Source organism: Chelonoidis abingdonii, chromosome 5, assembly GCF_003597395.2.
Source record: "Chelonoidis abingdonii isolate Lonesome George chromosome 5, CheloAbing_2.0, whole genome shotgun sequence".
NCBI classification, from domain to species: Eukaryota; Metazoa; Chordata; order Testudines; family Testudinidae; genus Chelonoidis; species Chelonoidis abingdonii.
This window is the reverse complement of record NC_133773.1, coordinates 133742796-133756182: the sequence shown is the minus strand read 5'-3', so window position 1 is coordinate 133756182 and position 13387 is coordinate 133742796. Positions and strand designations below refer to the sequence as shown.

Sequence of the window (13387 nt, the reverse complement as noted above, 5' to 3'; positions counted from 1 at the left end):
CAGCCAGGGGCACTCATGATAGCAGCAGACAGTACAGAGGGGGAGAGATAACCATCATCTCATTGCCAGTTTATTCCGGCAGTAGACGGTACAGAACGACTGGTAACCATCTCCACTATCATGCAAAAGCAAATGAATGCTGCTGTGTAGCGCTGGAGTATCGCTTCTGTCCGCGGCATCCAGTACACATACGGTGCCGGAAATAAAAAAAGCTGAACGGGCTCCATGGTTGCCGTGCTATGGCGTCTGCCAGAGCAATCCAGGGAAAAATGGCGTGAAACGATTGTCAGCTGTTGTTTTCCCGGAAGAAGGAATGACTGACGACATTTACCCAGAACTACCCGCGACAATGATTCAACCCAGAATTCCAAGGGGCGGGGGAGACTGTGGGAACTATGGGATAGCTACGGAATAGCTACCCACATTTCAATGCTTCAGAAATCGATGCTAGCCTCGGACCATGGACGCACAACGCCAAATTACTGTGCCTAGTGTGGCCGCGTGAAATCGAATTTATAATATCAGTTTTATGAAACCGATTTTAGCTAATTTGATATTATCGCGTAGTGTAGACGCGGCCCTAGTGACAGTAACTTCTGAAATGCTTGTTTCCTAACTACATTTAAGAGAAAAAACAGGTTTGAGAAAAATAAAAGCAATTGAAAAGAATGTGGAATAAAAGAATCACCTCAAACTTCTTATGAATGTTATTCTCAGAAGATGAACCCAGTCCAAGCGTGACCTGAGATTTTGGCCCATACACAGCCTTCCAGATGTTTGGTTTATCATGGCAGGCCCTGCATTTCAATATGCTAGCAAGAAGCATGCCAGTTTCTGCTGTAATGACTCCTTCTCATATACCCTGGATTGCAGCGTTTGCTTAAAAGTTTGTATAAACCTTTCAGCCAAGCCATTGGTGGCTGTGTGATATGAACCACCAAAACCACCAAAGTCTTCTTCACTAAACCACCAAAACTCTTCTTCACTAAACTGAGGACCATTGTCACTCACGTCTGTTCTGGCAGTCCAGCTCTTACAAACAAACTTCCAAGGTTTTTCCACTGTCTGTGCAGCTGTTGTAGTTTTCATGCAAAAATCTTCTGGCCATCTGGAATGCATATGCATCACTACTAGATACATCATTCCCCAAAAGGGTCCAAAATTAGTATGCAGACATGGTCAGGGAGCTGATGGCCGTTCCCAGAAGTGTAATGGTGCTGGTTTAGGCATGTGCTGTACCTGTTGGCATTCCAAACAATCTGCTCTATTCATTGGTCAAGGCCTGGCCACCATATAAAACTTTTGGCAAATGCCTTCATTTTTACTTCCGCAGCAGACCCACCTGGAACTCCTGAGCCTCTTGTGCATTACACTATGTATCATGAGAGAAATTCCCCACATGACACATCCTTAATGTATGGTAACTTGACTTTTGCATGTGTAATAAGGTGCATCTTAAGGCTGTCAGTGTATTTCCAGCCTTTCAGAGTAGCTTCATAGACCTCAGCAAGTGTGGGATCCGTCTTGATTTCTTGCTTGATCTAACTACGAGTTACTGAGGAGCACTCAGTCTGAAACAAGCTGACCAAGTTAATAGATTCTCCCTCTATTACAGGTTGCCCTTCAACCAGCAAGGGCAAGTGGGAGAGCTCATTGGCATTTGCCTGTACTTCTCTTCGTTTGAATTCAATGTCATAGATGTAAGCAGCTGAGATGAGAGCTTGTTGTAGCTTATGTGCAACCACTGTCACAGAAACTCCCTTCTGCAGATGAACAATTGATACTAGGGGTTAGCAGGCTATGAAAAGAGTGAATTTCCTCTGTGGCAATCTAGCCTCCCAGTCCCAGACCTGAACTTTTGCGTCCAAAAGTCTGGGGGCTTACCTGAAACTCCCCCAAGCTCACTACCAGCTTGGATATTCTCGCTGCCACCAGGTCAGGTATTTAATTGAGAGAGCCTGACCTCCCCCTTTCCTCTCTCTGGTGTCCCCAACTCTTCCTTTGGGGGACCCCCCAAAGACCCAGAGCCCTGGGTCTCTCTCTCTCTCTTTCTCCCGCTTCCCTTCCTGGTAGCCGTGCATGCTCACTCGCTCCTTGAAATCACCCGGAACACTAGCTCCCGGCTAGAATGACCTAGTCATCTACGACAAGAAATCCCTCCTTTGTCCTATAGCCTTCGTCCTTGACAATAAGGAGATGAGGCAGGTTTGGGCGTTTCCTCCCGCCCTGCGTGGTATTAGCGCCAGTCCGACCGGCTTAGTTCCCGTCTGGTCCTGCCCCAACCTGACTTTTGCGTCCAAGTTTGGGGCTTACCTGAACTCCCAGCCACCAGCTTGATATTCTCCTGCTCACCAGTCAGGTAATATCTATGGGCCTGACTCCTTTCCTCCTCTGTGTCCCAACCTCCTGGTGGACACCCAGATTCCAATCTTGGATGCTAAAAGCAGGAAATACCCTTCCCCTCTCAGGCTATGCTCGCGGCTAACCTGGTGACCAAGAACCACTTTTCTCTTCCTCAGACAATGGGATGACAATACCCAGCGGCTCTGCCCCCCTTGCTCCAGTGAGCGGAAAAACTGAAACCACCAGAACAGGAATCTTCGTCCTTTACCGTGTCTGTCTTCCCTGACCAAATAGAAATAGCCCACGCTGGTTTTCCTTGCCTCCCTAGGAACTTTCACAAGTTAAAAAACTTTATAGAAAGAAAAGAAAATATAAACATCATCTTGCATTAAGAAACTCAATACAGCTCTTGCTTTAAATATAAAAAACGTCGCTTTACAGAAGCCAATTAACCAGCCCACAATAAATCACAGTACTACACCCAAACCATTTCATAGCTGATTACTTTGCGGTTCCTGGGTACTTACAGATGTTTAGAAGTATTGAGAGAATTAGAAAGACTGTTTCTCTAGCTAAGAAAAACAAGACACACTCCACATCTATTTGTACAACCCAAAGTTCCTCTAGCGAATGCTTTGGGGTTCCTTTTATCAGACTTTTGCTTATAATATTTGAAATAAGAAGGAGTTAGGAGGAAACCTTGTTTACTCACAGCCGAGAAAACAAAAAAGACCCCTGGTATACAAATTCCCGCCCCTGACTTTAAACAATCCAGTTCTCTGATTGGTCCTCTGGTCAGGTGTTTGGTTACCCTTTCCAGGTAAAAGAAACTTAACCCTTACCTTACCTATCTAGTTATGACATCCTCCTATACAGATACTGTTTGAATTTCTTCAAACTCCACATCAGACTTAAAGCTTCCTTGACTATTTGTGCATAGTTACATTCTGCTGCTGAGAGAGATCTGGAGGCAAATGTTTCAGATCTTTCACTGCCATCTGGCATGGTGTGTGATTTAATATCCCCAATTTCATGGGAGGAAGCATAGCATGCTAACTTGATAGGCAAGGATGGTTAAAGTGTGTAAACACACTGTCAGATGTGACCAATTATTTTGCTTCCAGGAAAGTGTTTTGATACTCACATGACCATAACCTCTTTTGACCATTCTGGTAAACCCAATGTAACAAAACAAGGTAATCCCAATATAACAGACTCAACATAAATAACCACCAATTCACATAAACAGATTCAACACTTTACTCAATACCTTCAAATATATTACATCTATCGTCCTCCCAAAATGAAATGGGTGCAACTCCTCAGAAGTACTTGTAGAGGGAACAAAAACAAGGTCCAGTTACAAGTCATATCCTTTAGGTGGCTTGCGCTGTCCTTCTGGATAGCGTCCACCAACATTTGAACATTCCCTTGAAGAAATGACACGTCTTCAGATGATGCTGGTTGTTCAGCACAGCTGCTTTCCACCATAACATTACTTGTTGTGGCTTCAAGCTGGGGAACCATCTTGGAGCAAGTGGTAGCTTCCAAAATTATTAACATTTCAAGTAGGCTGGTTCAGCCCTTTAAAGAGAGAGGGGCTAGCTGTAACAGTCAGCTCCAGATGCAGAGCCAAACACTTCCACAGTCTGGAGCAGCTTGAAGCTGGGATTTTGGTTCAGACTAAACTCTAATCTTAAAACAGTAACTGCAGAGCTGAATAGTACTTCACTAGTGCCACTGAAATCAGTACGACTGCTTCTGAAATAAGGTGCTACTTCTCAGGCCTTGGTTACACTGGCGCTTTACAGCGCTGCAACTTTCTCGCTCAGGGGTGTGAAAAATCACCCACCTGAGTGCAGCAAGTTACAGCGCTGTAAAGTGCCAGTGTAAACAGTGCCCCAGTGCTGAAAGTGCAGCTCTCAGCACTGTAAGCTAATCCCTTCGGGGAGGTGGAGTACCTGCATTACTGGGAGAGCTCTCTCCCAGTGCTTGCGCCGCGACCACACTTGCACTTCAAAGTGCTGCCATGGAAGCGCTTCCACAGCAGCGCTTTGGAGTTTCGAGTGTAGCCAAGCCCTCAGATTCTAGCTCTAACTTCCCAGTGATACAGACACAAACACTGGATATTCATCTAAAGCTTATAATGATTAGAAAAACCCTAGCTGACATGTGAGCAATAATATCTGGTTTCATCCATATGAGTTGCATTCTCACACCGGAGGCTGCACATGGCCCATTCTCTCTACACTCTCTGTGCTGGGGCACAGTGAATGCCCATTTACACAGAGCAGCTGCTTTGCATATTTCAGCCTGAGTAGCATTTCCTTGCAATGCTGGGCAGATATAAACGTTTCATTTCTTAGACTATAGGCCTTAGATTCTCAGTGACTGTCAGACTAGAGGGACAAGGATGATTTCACAGACTCATCTGATCTGGCTCCTAGTGCTGTGGATTCAGGGTAAGAACTACAACAGGGGAGCTATTAAATTAAGATGATAAATAATCTCTCACCAAGATTTAATCATCATAGATCTCTTCATCAAATCAACATTAATTCTTCATCCCGTGAGATCACAAGGAGAGATGTCCAGTGGACACAGACTTTAATGTATCTAAGTGGTTCAACTGAAAATTAGGCACTAACTATTTCCAGATCTCCTGTTTTTAACCGCATTTAATTTGATTTTCCTTATATTTCTTATAATGTTTTTCCTCCCATACAGATTCCAATGGGCAGTTTGTGCTGACTCAGACTCCAGAATCCCTGGCAGTGTCTCCTGGAGACATAGTCACTATCCGCTGCAAAGCCAGTTCCAGTGTTGGCAGCTACATGGCCTGGTACCAACAGAAATCAGGACAAGCTCCTAAGCTCCTTATCCACAGCGCTTCCACCTGTCCCTCTGGGATCCCAGACCGGTTCAGTGGCAGCGGGTCTGGCACAGACTTCACTTTTACAATCATCCGGGTTGAGGTGGATGATGCTGGAGATTATTATTGTCAGACCGCATCTCTCACAGCGGTACATAGTAATACAAAAACCTTTGTTCCATTTCTGTTACTCAGTGTAAAAGCTGTTTCCTGCCCAATCCAAGAGCAGATGATTACGTACCAGATTTTGGTCACCTTTTGAGAAACCACAAACCACAGTCTAATTTCATCTTCTCATTTCTACAGCTCCCAGCCTGCAGTAGCACAAAGTATCATATATACCAGCCCCTTATCACCCGAAGGTCTAACTAGGTTTCGAGAGGCTGTGTTTCATAGAACCATAGAATGATGGAAACGTAGGTCTTGAAGGGACCTTGAGAAGACAAGTCCAGCCCCATGCATTAAGTCAAGACCAAGTCAACCTAGATCATTCCTATCTGGTGTTTGTCCAACATCTTCTTAAAAACCTCCAATGATGGGGATTCCACAACTTCCCTTGGAAGCCTATTCCAGAGCTTAACTACCCTTAGAGTTAGAAAGTTTCTTCCAAATATCTAACCTAAATCTCCCTTGCTGCTCATTAAGCCCATTACTTCTCATCCTGCCTTGAGCAGACATGGAAAACAACTGAGCACAGGCCTCTTCATAACAGTCCTTAACATTGTTGAAAATTGCTAACCAGTCCCCCTCCCAGTCTTCTTTTCTCAAGACTAAACTTGCCCAGTCTTTTTCTTAAACCTTTCCTCATAAGTCAAGTTTTCTAAATCCTTAATCACATTTTTGTTTGGTTCCTTTCCTTTGGGAGCCTGTGACAGTGACCAATTGCCTCCCTAAAACAAAATGTTTCTATTTAGCAGTTGAAACAAAGTATCAGAGAAACAAGGATTTTAAAAGAACATAGAGACAGCATGTGTGTTTGGTCTCATCTAATTTCACACTTTACAAGAAGCTAAATGAAACAGGCTAGCTTCTTAAATTACAGAACGAGAACTGAACCAACTCATATTCCCTTAGCACTTGTCTATACATGGAGTCATTCCAGAATAGCTGTTAACTATTAATAACTATTCTTGAATAAACCCATGAGTGGGTAATCTTATTCTGAAATAAGTGTGCTCTGCCCCTATTTAACTGAATCCACTTTGAAAATGGATTCAGCTAAACAGGAACAAGGCACTATTAGGCTGTGTCCGTACTAGAAATGCTAGAGGAGGACAGATGCATAGCACTTAAGTGTAGACAAATTACAGCAATGGGAGGAGTTCTTCTGTCTCTGGAGTATTAAATCCATCTCCCCAGGAGGCAGTAGCTAGGTTGATGGACAAATTCTTCTGTCAACTTAGTGCAGTCTGCCCTGGGGCATAGGTCGGCTTAACTACATCTCTCCTGGGTGTGAGTTTTTCACACCGCTGAGCAACACAGACTGGTCCATCTAACTGTCTGTGAAGGCCAGCCCTTATTCCAGAATAAGAACTTCCACACATAGAGTAATTCAAGCACATGGAGTAATTAAAGCTATTGTACTTTAAATTCACATCCAAATTATCTTTCAAGTGTAGAGAGGTCTCTAGAAAACAAAGACCCTTCTCAGACCCACCCTGGTCATAACTACCCAAATGTCCTGATGATGTTTCCTCTCTCCCCCGCTTGTCCTGTTTCTCCCTGCCTCTTTCAAGGAAGCAACAATGAACAGTGTCTTTCACTTGAGGCCCACTCTGAGCCCAGTTACTATATAGCTCAATAGAGTATTACGGTTTTTGTTTGAAGGCCTAGTGAAGTTTCCTGATGCCTCAGACCACCTTTGGCTTGTCAGAATGAGCACTTAACAAGGTCTATCCAGGAGAATGTCCCCAGGATGGCTGATCCATTGCATGCGCATTTAGATCCATTCAGTCTTAACAGATTGTAATAGCTACTGTGATGGCTGTCTCCCCTATGTGACTCAGGGTGTTCATACATTATAAAGCCAGATGGGAGCATTTTAATTATCTAGTTTGACCTCCTGTACTATAGAGGCCTCAGATCTTCCCTGAATTAATTCCTGTTTGAACTACAGCATCTCTTTTGGAAGAAACAGCCAAGCCGGATTTAAATGGGGTAAACTGAGGCACAGAGTAGCGATGGGATTGAAAATGCAGTGTAAGTTTCTGCAAGCTTTACTCATGTTGAGTAGAACCTTACCTGTGAAGAGTAAGGTACAACTTAACCTGAGCCATGGTGGCAGAATCACCCCTAGAGTGAAAATGGAGAAGGTAAAAGTTTTTGAAGATACAGACATGCACTCTGGGAAACCAGTTAAGGCCCATATTGGTTACAAGTACCAAATCCTGCTCTCCCTTCAAGTTCACATCTTCCATTCCACTCAATAAGAGCTGCAGTCTCAGCCTGAGGGATGGACATGGTTCCTTCTCTGCTACAAGAAACATTCACAGAACCCATTTACACAGAGCAGCTATTTTGCATATTTCCACCGGAGTGACATTTCTAGGGTCTGCAGGGTACGTATCAATGTTTCATTTTCTAGGCTTTATGCTTCTGAGCTTAGGATCAGTCAGTCCAGGAATCTTATAATGATCGTTCAGACTCAGCTTCCCTGGCTCTTCATGCTCTGGATTCAGTGTAACAACAACAGGATACACTGGAATAAAATAATTGTATAGAAAGAATTAAAGGTTCTTAATTTCTTTTATCAAACCAGCAATACTTCTTACCGCATAAGAATGCAGAATCATACATTTACAGTATATAAAGCACTTCCTGTAACTAAGTACATTAAATTAAAATGAGACATCAGACATATGCAATTTCCTTTTCAAAAAATATGCTGAATTGGGTTTTTCTTACCTCAAGATCCAGCAGCAGGAAGTTGAAGGTAGACAAATTTCAACTATGAATAAGGTGCAAATATTTAAGAGTGAGTGAAATTAATTATTGGAACAATTTATCAAGGGTTGTGTTGGATTCTCCATTACTGGAAATTTCTTAATCAAGCTGGCATGTTTTTCTAAACAATTTGCTCTAGTTCAAACAGGAATTAATTCAGGGAAGGGCTATGGCTGTGCTGTGCTGCAACTCAGACTAGATGATTACAATGGTACGTTCTGGCCTTATAGTCTATGACTCCATATTTTTAATCCCCTTACCCCATGCAAACTCCATTGGGGACTGTCATAAACAGATAGCTAAGGGTTCACGTCTCTTTTACCTGTAAAGGGTTAACAAACAGTGACCTGCAACACCTGACCAGAGGACCAATCAGGAAACAAGATACTTTCAAATCTCGGTGGAGGGAAGCCTTTGTTTGTGGTTTTTGGGTTTTGCTTTGTTCTCTCTGAGTCCTAGAAGGGACTAGACGGGTGTCATAAACAGATAGCTAAGGGTTAATGTTTCTTTTGCCTGGTAAAGGTGGATTGAACAAGGAGAACTTAAAACACTGTGACCAGGAGGAACCAAAGTAGGAACTGATTTTTCCAAAGCTCAGGGAACGGAATTATTTGGGTGTGTGTCCTTTTACGCCCTGTCTGTGTTTTCTGTTGTCGTGTCTCTCTCGGCTATGGGGATGTGATTTACTAGCTCCATTGGCTTTCCTAATCTTCTCTTTCCAAGATTGTAAGTAAAATATATGTAGAAGAAATAGGTTTTTATTATTGTTTTGTTATTTAACATGTGTGTAGTTTGCGTGGAATGTTTTAAATTGTATATCTTTGGTGATAAGGCTGTTGATTACATTTTTCTTGCCTTAAGCAATTGATTTGTCTGATTGTCATCTTGATACAGAGGACCAGTTTATGTTTTTTCTTTCTTTTTAAGACCTGTTTGGATTTCTGTCCTAGTTAGAACTCATCCAGAGAATTGGTCGGAGAGGAGGAAAAAGACGGTTGGGAAGGGAACAATCTCGTTGGTTCAGAGGTGCAAGATGTAACCTTTTGCAGGGACTCTTGACTGAGGGTGAAAGAAACTGGATCTGCGTCTTGTGTGTTGCATTTCAGAGGTTACTTGAACCGGTATCTCTAGTGTACAGGGCGGGAAGCCGGGAGGATAATAACGAGGAGACAGGGGAGGGGGTTATTTCCCTTTGTGTAGCTCAGGCGACATCTGAGTTTGGGTCCCCCAGCCGAAGGGTTGGGAGAACCAAGAGGCGCCAGAGACTGGAAATCTGGCTTGGTTGTAGCGCTATCAGATCTAGCTGGTAATTAAGCTTAGAGGATTTATGCTAGGCACCCACATTTTGGATGCTAAGGTTCAGAATGGATTTATGCTTATGACAATGGGCAAACCGGTTTCTTGCCATCTCCCTGCTACAGTCTTTTATATATCCAGATAGTGAGTATTTGAGTAAAAAGCGGTTATAGTCTTGTGATTGTTTCTGTATTGCAAGTGTGATTCTGGCTGTAGAGTTTAATGTCATTAAAGCTTCTGTATATTGGGCTTGAAAGTATTTGTAAATTTTATTCTGTTGGAGTAAGCTATTTTCTCCATTGTTCCTATAACTTGAAAGAGTCATTCTGTGATTTAGATTTATTATTGTCCAATACCTATGTAATTATCTCAGATAGATAACTTTTTATCTGAATGTTTTTTCTTTGGTGTTTTATGAAAGTTTTGGTCTTTTTAGACGCTGTGTTTTGCATATTTTTTGGCCGTTGGTTTCAGGCTTGCAAGGTTATACAGTCTGTTTGTGTTGTTGGAGAGTATTGTCTTATACATGGTTGATTGGCTGTGTTGGAGCATAGTGGAGGAAAGAGAGGTTTGTGTAGGTTTGAGAGAGAGTGAAATCAGGTATTTATGCTCTTTGTTTGATATTCACTTTGAAGCGTGAATGCTGTATTGCCTCTGGGTGAGTGGGGAAAGCCTCTGGTTTTAAGATTCAACGGAGTTGTAATGCCAGGGGGATCTCTATGGCTAACCCAGAGAGGAAAAGCTAGGAGAGCACTTGTGCAGGGACCGAGTGATGGTTACTACTTCCTTGTAGTAAGATCCAGAGGCAAGGGTCCTGGATCGGTTGGTGTGGGGTTCCCCCAAGGGAGAATAATCTTCTGGAATGGAAAGGGAGACCATGAGTTTAATCTAGCTGATCTCCGAGTCGCTGTAGATGAAGGTGTTGCGCCACGTGATGGCAGGCGCTATCGAATCTTAAGCTTGCGGTAATTGAGAGGCGTTGCAGATTATGCATGGATCTCAGTACCGTCACTTTTGGGACTTGCGGAAGGTTCCAGATTGAGGGATTATAGAAACTGTAACAGGGACACTGTGGTCTGACGCCATGACTCCGAGTTGTCTACCGAGTAGGAACCCAGTCCAAACTAAATCACACTTTGCAAAAGCTGACTAGGGGGAGGAAGATATTCGCCGATGTTTGTACTAAGCAATTGGCGTTGATATTCTAGACCGAGATTCACTCGGAATGTCTATTGCTTCTCTCTTCCGTTTTCAGGGCTGCGCTTATCTATCCTGCCTGGTGTGAGACCTCCTAGTGACTATGTTGGTAGCTAACAGATACCGGCATCCTTCGTCTGTAGAGGTTGGGTGTCTGCGCTAGTACTACGTAGTTTCTGGACTAGATTCATGGGCATGGTTGAAAGCATACGGGGTTGGGATGAGTGGGCTGGTCAGATTGTGAATTGCTGTGGGTTATGTTGTGTCGATCCAAGTCTAGCGTAATATACCTCAGTGCTGCTCGTGCGTGTTGGAGCGTTTAGTCCAACTCAGTGAGCCTATGATTGAGATCTCGGAACTCTTTTTCTGTTATGTTTTCTTTCTTCAATTTCTGTTGGCAATCAGAGGTGTACCCGTCATATACATGGGTTTAGTGGGTCTCGGAGTTATGATCCAGATTGGCACCTGCGTTGCTGCTCGTTATTAAGTGTATAATGGATCTGGTGGGAGCGGCTCGTTGGGGGGCTGCGTTTCTGCTCCAGCGTCCCTAGACTTTTACCTCTTCATTTTATGAGGCTGGTCGATCTTTTGGGGCTAATGTCATTGTGTACATGAGTAGCTTATAAACTCAAGGGGAGATTCACGAGTGTATGTAGATCCGCTCAACTGGGTGTGTAAATCTAAGTGACTTATTAACGTGGTCCTGATTCATACCCTTTACCCTAGGGATGTGCGCAAGTGTTATCAGTGCCATACAAGTACACTGCTCTTAAAGTTCTGATGTCTTCTCCACACAGTGCATTCTGCTTTATTTACTCTGCGATGGCTAGTGTCTTTCATTTAAATAGTTTATGGAAGCACTGCCAGAAAGAATGTACAAGAATTTCTCCAGCTGGTACAAAGGAATTATAAGTCCGAGTAGTAAATCGTCTAGTGAGTCAGCGAGTAATTATAGCAAAGACATGAAATCGCTCCTCCAGACAACTGGGAACCGTTTAATTTAAAGAATGACATGATTTTGAGTAATGAATTAATTTGTTTTTAGGAGAATTTATGAAAATGAGTGTGGTATATACATCCATCTTCTGGGCCTCGTTAGCAAGTATCTAAAAGAATCCAGGCATAATACTTATTAAATGTGGACCATCTTGAATCATACACATGTGAGGGCATTAACTCTAAAGTCTTCTGGCTAATCTAATCCTACTGCTAAGGTGTATTACGATCCACATACTATGGCTATATTGGTGTAACGGCAGCAGTAGAATTAAAGCCTTTAACATTGAAGGATATCTTGCCCTTAATTCTTCTGTATTTAATGCTCACAGAATACATTCGTATGCAAGGCCACACATATGGCTCACAAACATTATCACGGATGGCTACGTTCCCTAGTATCAGCAGACTATGGAGTTTTAGCCTGTTGTTTAGCTTTAGGGTCTCTCCGTATAAGAGCTCAGCAAAGGGAGTCCATGATGCACGCTTTCTTTCCTAAGACTACAGAGTTCTTGGTGGAGACTATGGATGCTTTCGTGCGTGTGACATGCCCACCTTCATCGGCTAATGATCTTCCCTAAGTGAGACTTGTTTACCGTCTTCGTTAAGCCTATGCTTACTGCTTAGCGAATAGTTTCCTAATATCTCACCGTAATTCTCTTTGGTTTCACATTCTGAGACGATGTGGGGTATGCCATCCCCTATAGTATTCTTGTGTTAGTACTTAAATCAAACATCTAGATGTAATTCAGATCATTTTTCCTGAATTACGTCTGTAGTGTGTCAATCGTAGACTGATGTAAGTTATTGTTTGCTCTATAACTCTCCCTTTCGTTATAAACCGTGTTTACAGTACTTTTACTGACTTCTTAATGTTTTATTAACGATACTCTCCACGGAAGATTGTGACGCCTGCTTTGGTGCCTCACAGAAAACTGTTGATCATTCGAAGAGCTCCAGCTGATGGGAGGTCTTTAACAGTGGTATGATGTAAGAGTAAGAATTAGCTACTTCTCATTGTTGTTCCTTGGGAATGTTCCAGAAGACTTGCAATATCATTAAGGCTCTTTTCTCCATTCAGTGCCTGGATTCTTCTGTTGTGTGAGGAAAACGCACCAATGAGGAAGCCCCAGAAGAGGGCAGAATCCGTTCTCGAGGAAAGGATCTCAATAATGACTGACATACAAAGTGGTCACAAATTTGAGGGTGGCTACAGGGTGGCTCGTCACTGTTTCTCTTTAGAGCAGAACGTGAGCTCTGCGATTTTTGCGGCACACCGAAGGTATGGCTCCATATGTAGCTTGTACATTCCTCCCAGAAAGTACAAGAGTATATGGGGGTTGATGTGCTGACTCCTTGCCACAATGGACCGCTAACAGCAAACCAATAAGAAATTGGCCGAAAGCTGTCAATGCTAGAGATCCTTGCAGTTTTCCTATCCCTGCTTCAGGTAAGAACTCGTAGTGTTTAAGAGCATTCCGCAGGATTGCAACTCAAACATGGTCATGTGATCAGGGCGCTCCTGAATGAGTAGCTCGCGCACTGTTCTGCACAGGAAGCAAGTCGTATAACCTACAATGGTATGATTAGGTGATGACGAATTAAAGCATCCATTGTCTTACAGAGCTCCTTCTGTCAATTCTGCTTTGATTAGGGCTCCTTAAGGCTTCTCGTGATGAGCGACCAAAGCATACGCATAAGTGGAGGCGTCATCACATTGTGAGAATCAAGGCATCCCAC

General features: G+C 43.2%; 1 long non-coding RNA gene across 1 annotated transcript; it reads right to left on the bottom strand.

Moving 5' to 3' along the window:
* Positions 1-3589: 3589 nt before the first annotated feature.
* Positions 3590-8409, bottom strand: LOC116821898 (uncharacterized). The gene is made up of 2 exons (XR_004373039.2): positions 8120-8409; positions 3590-3927 (listed from the first exon to the last, which is right to left on the bottom strand). It is a non-coding gene; the product is annotated as an uncharacterized LOC116821898 (long non-coding RNA).
* Positions 8410-13387: the final 4978 nt, after the last annotated feature.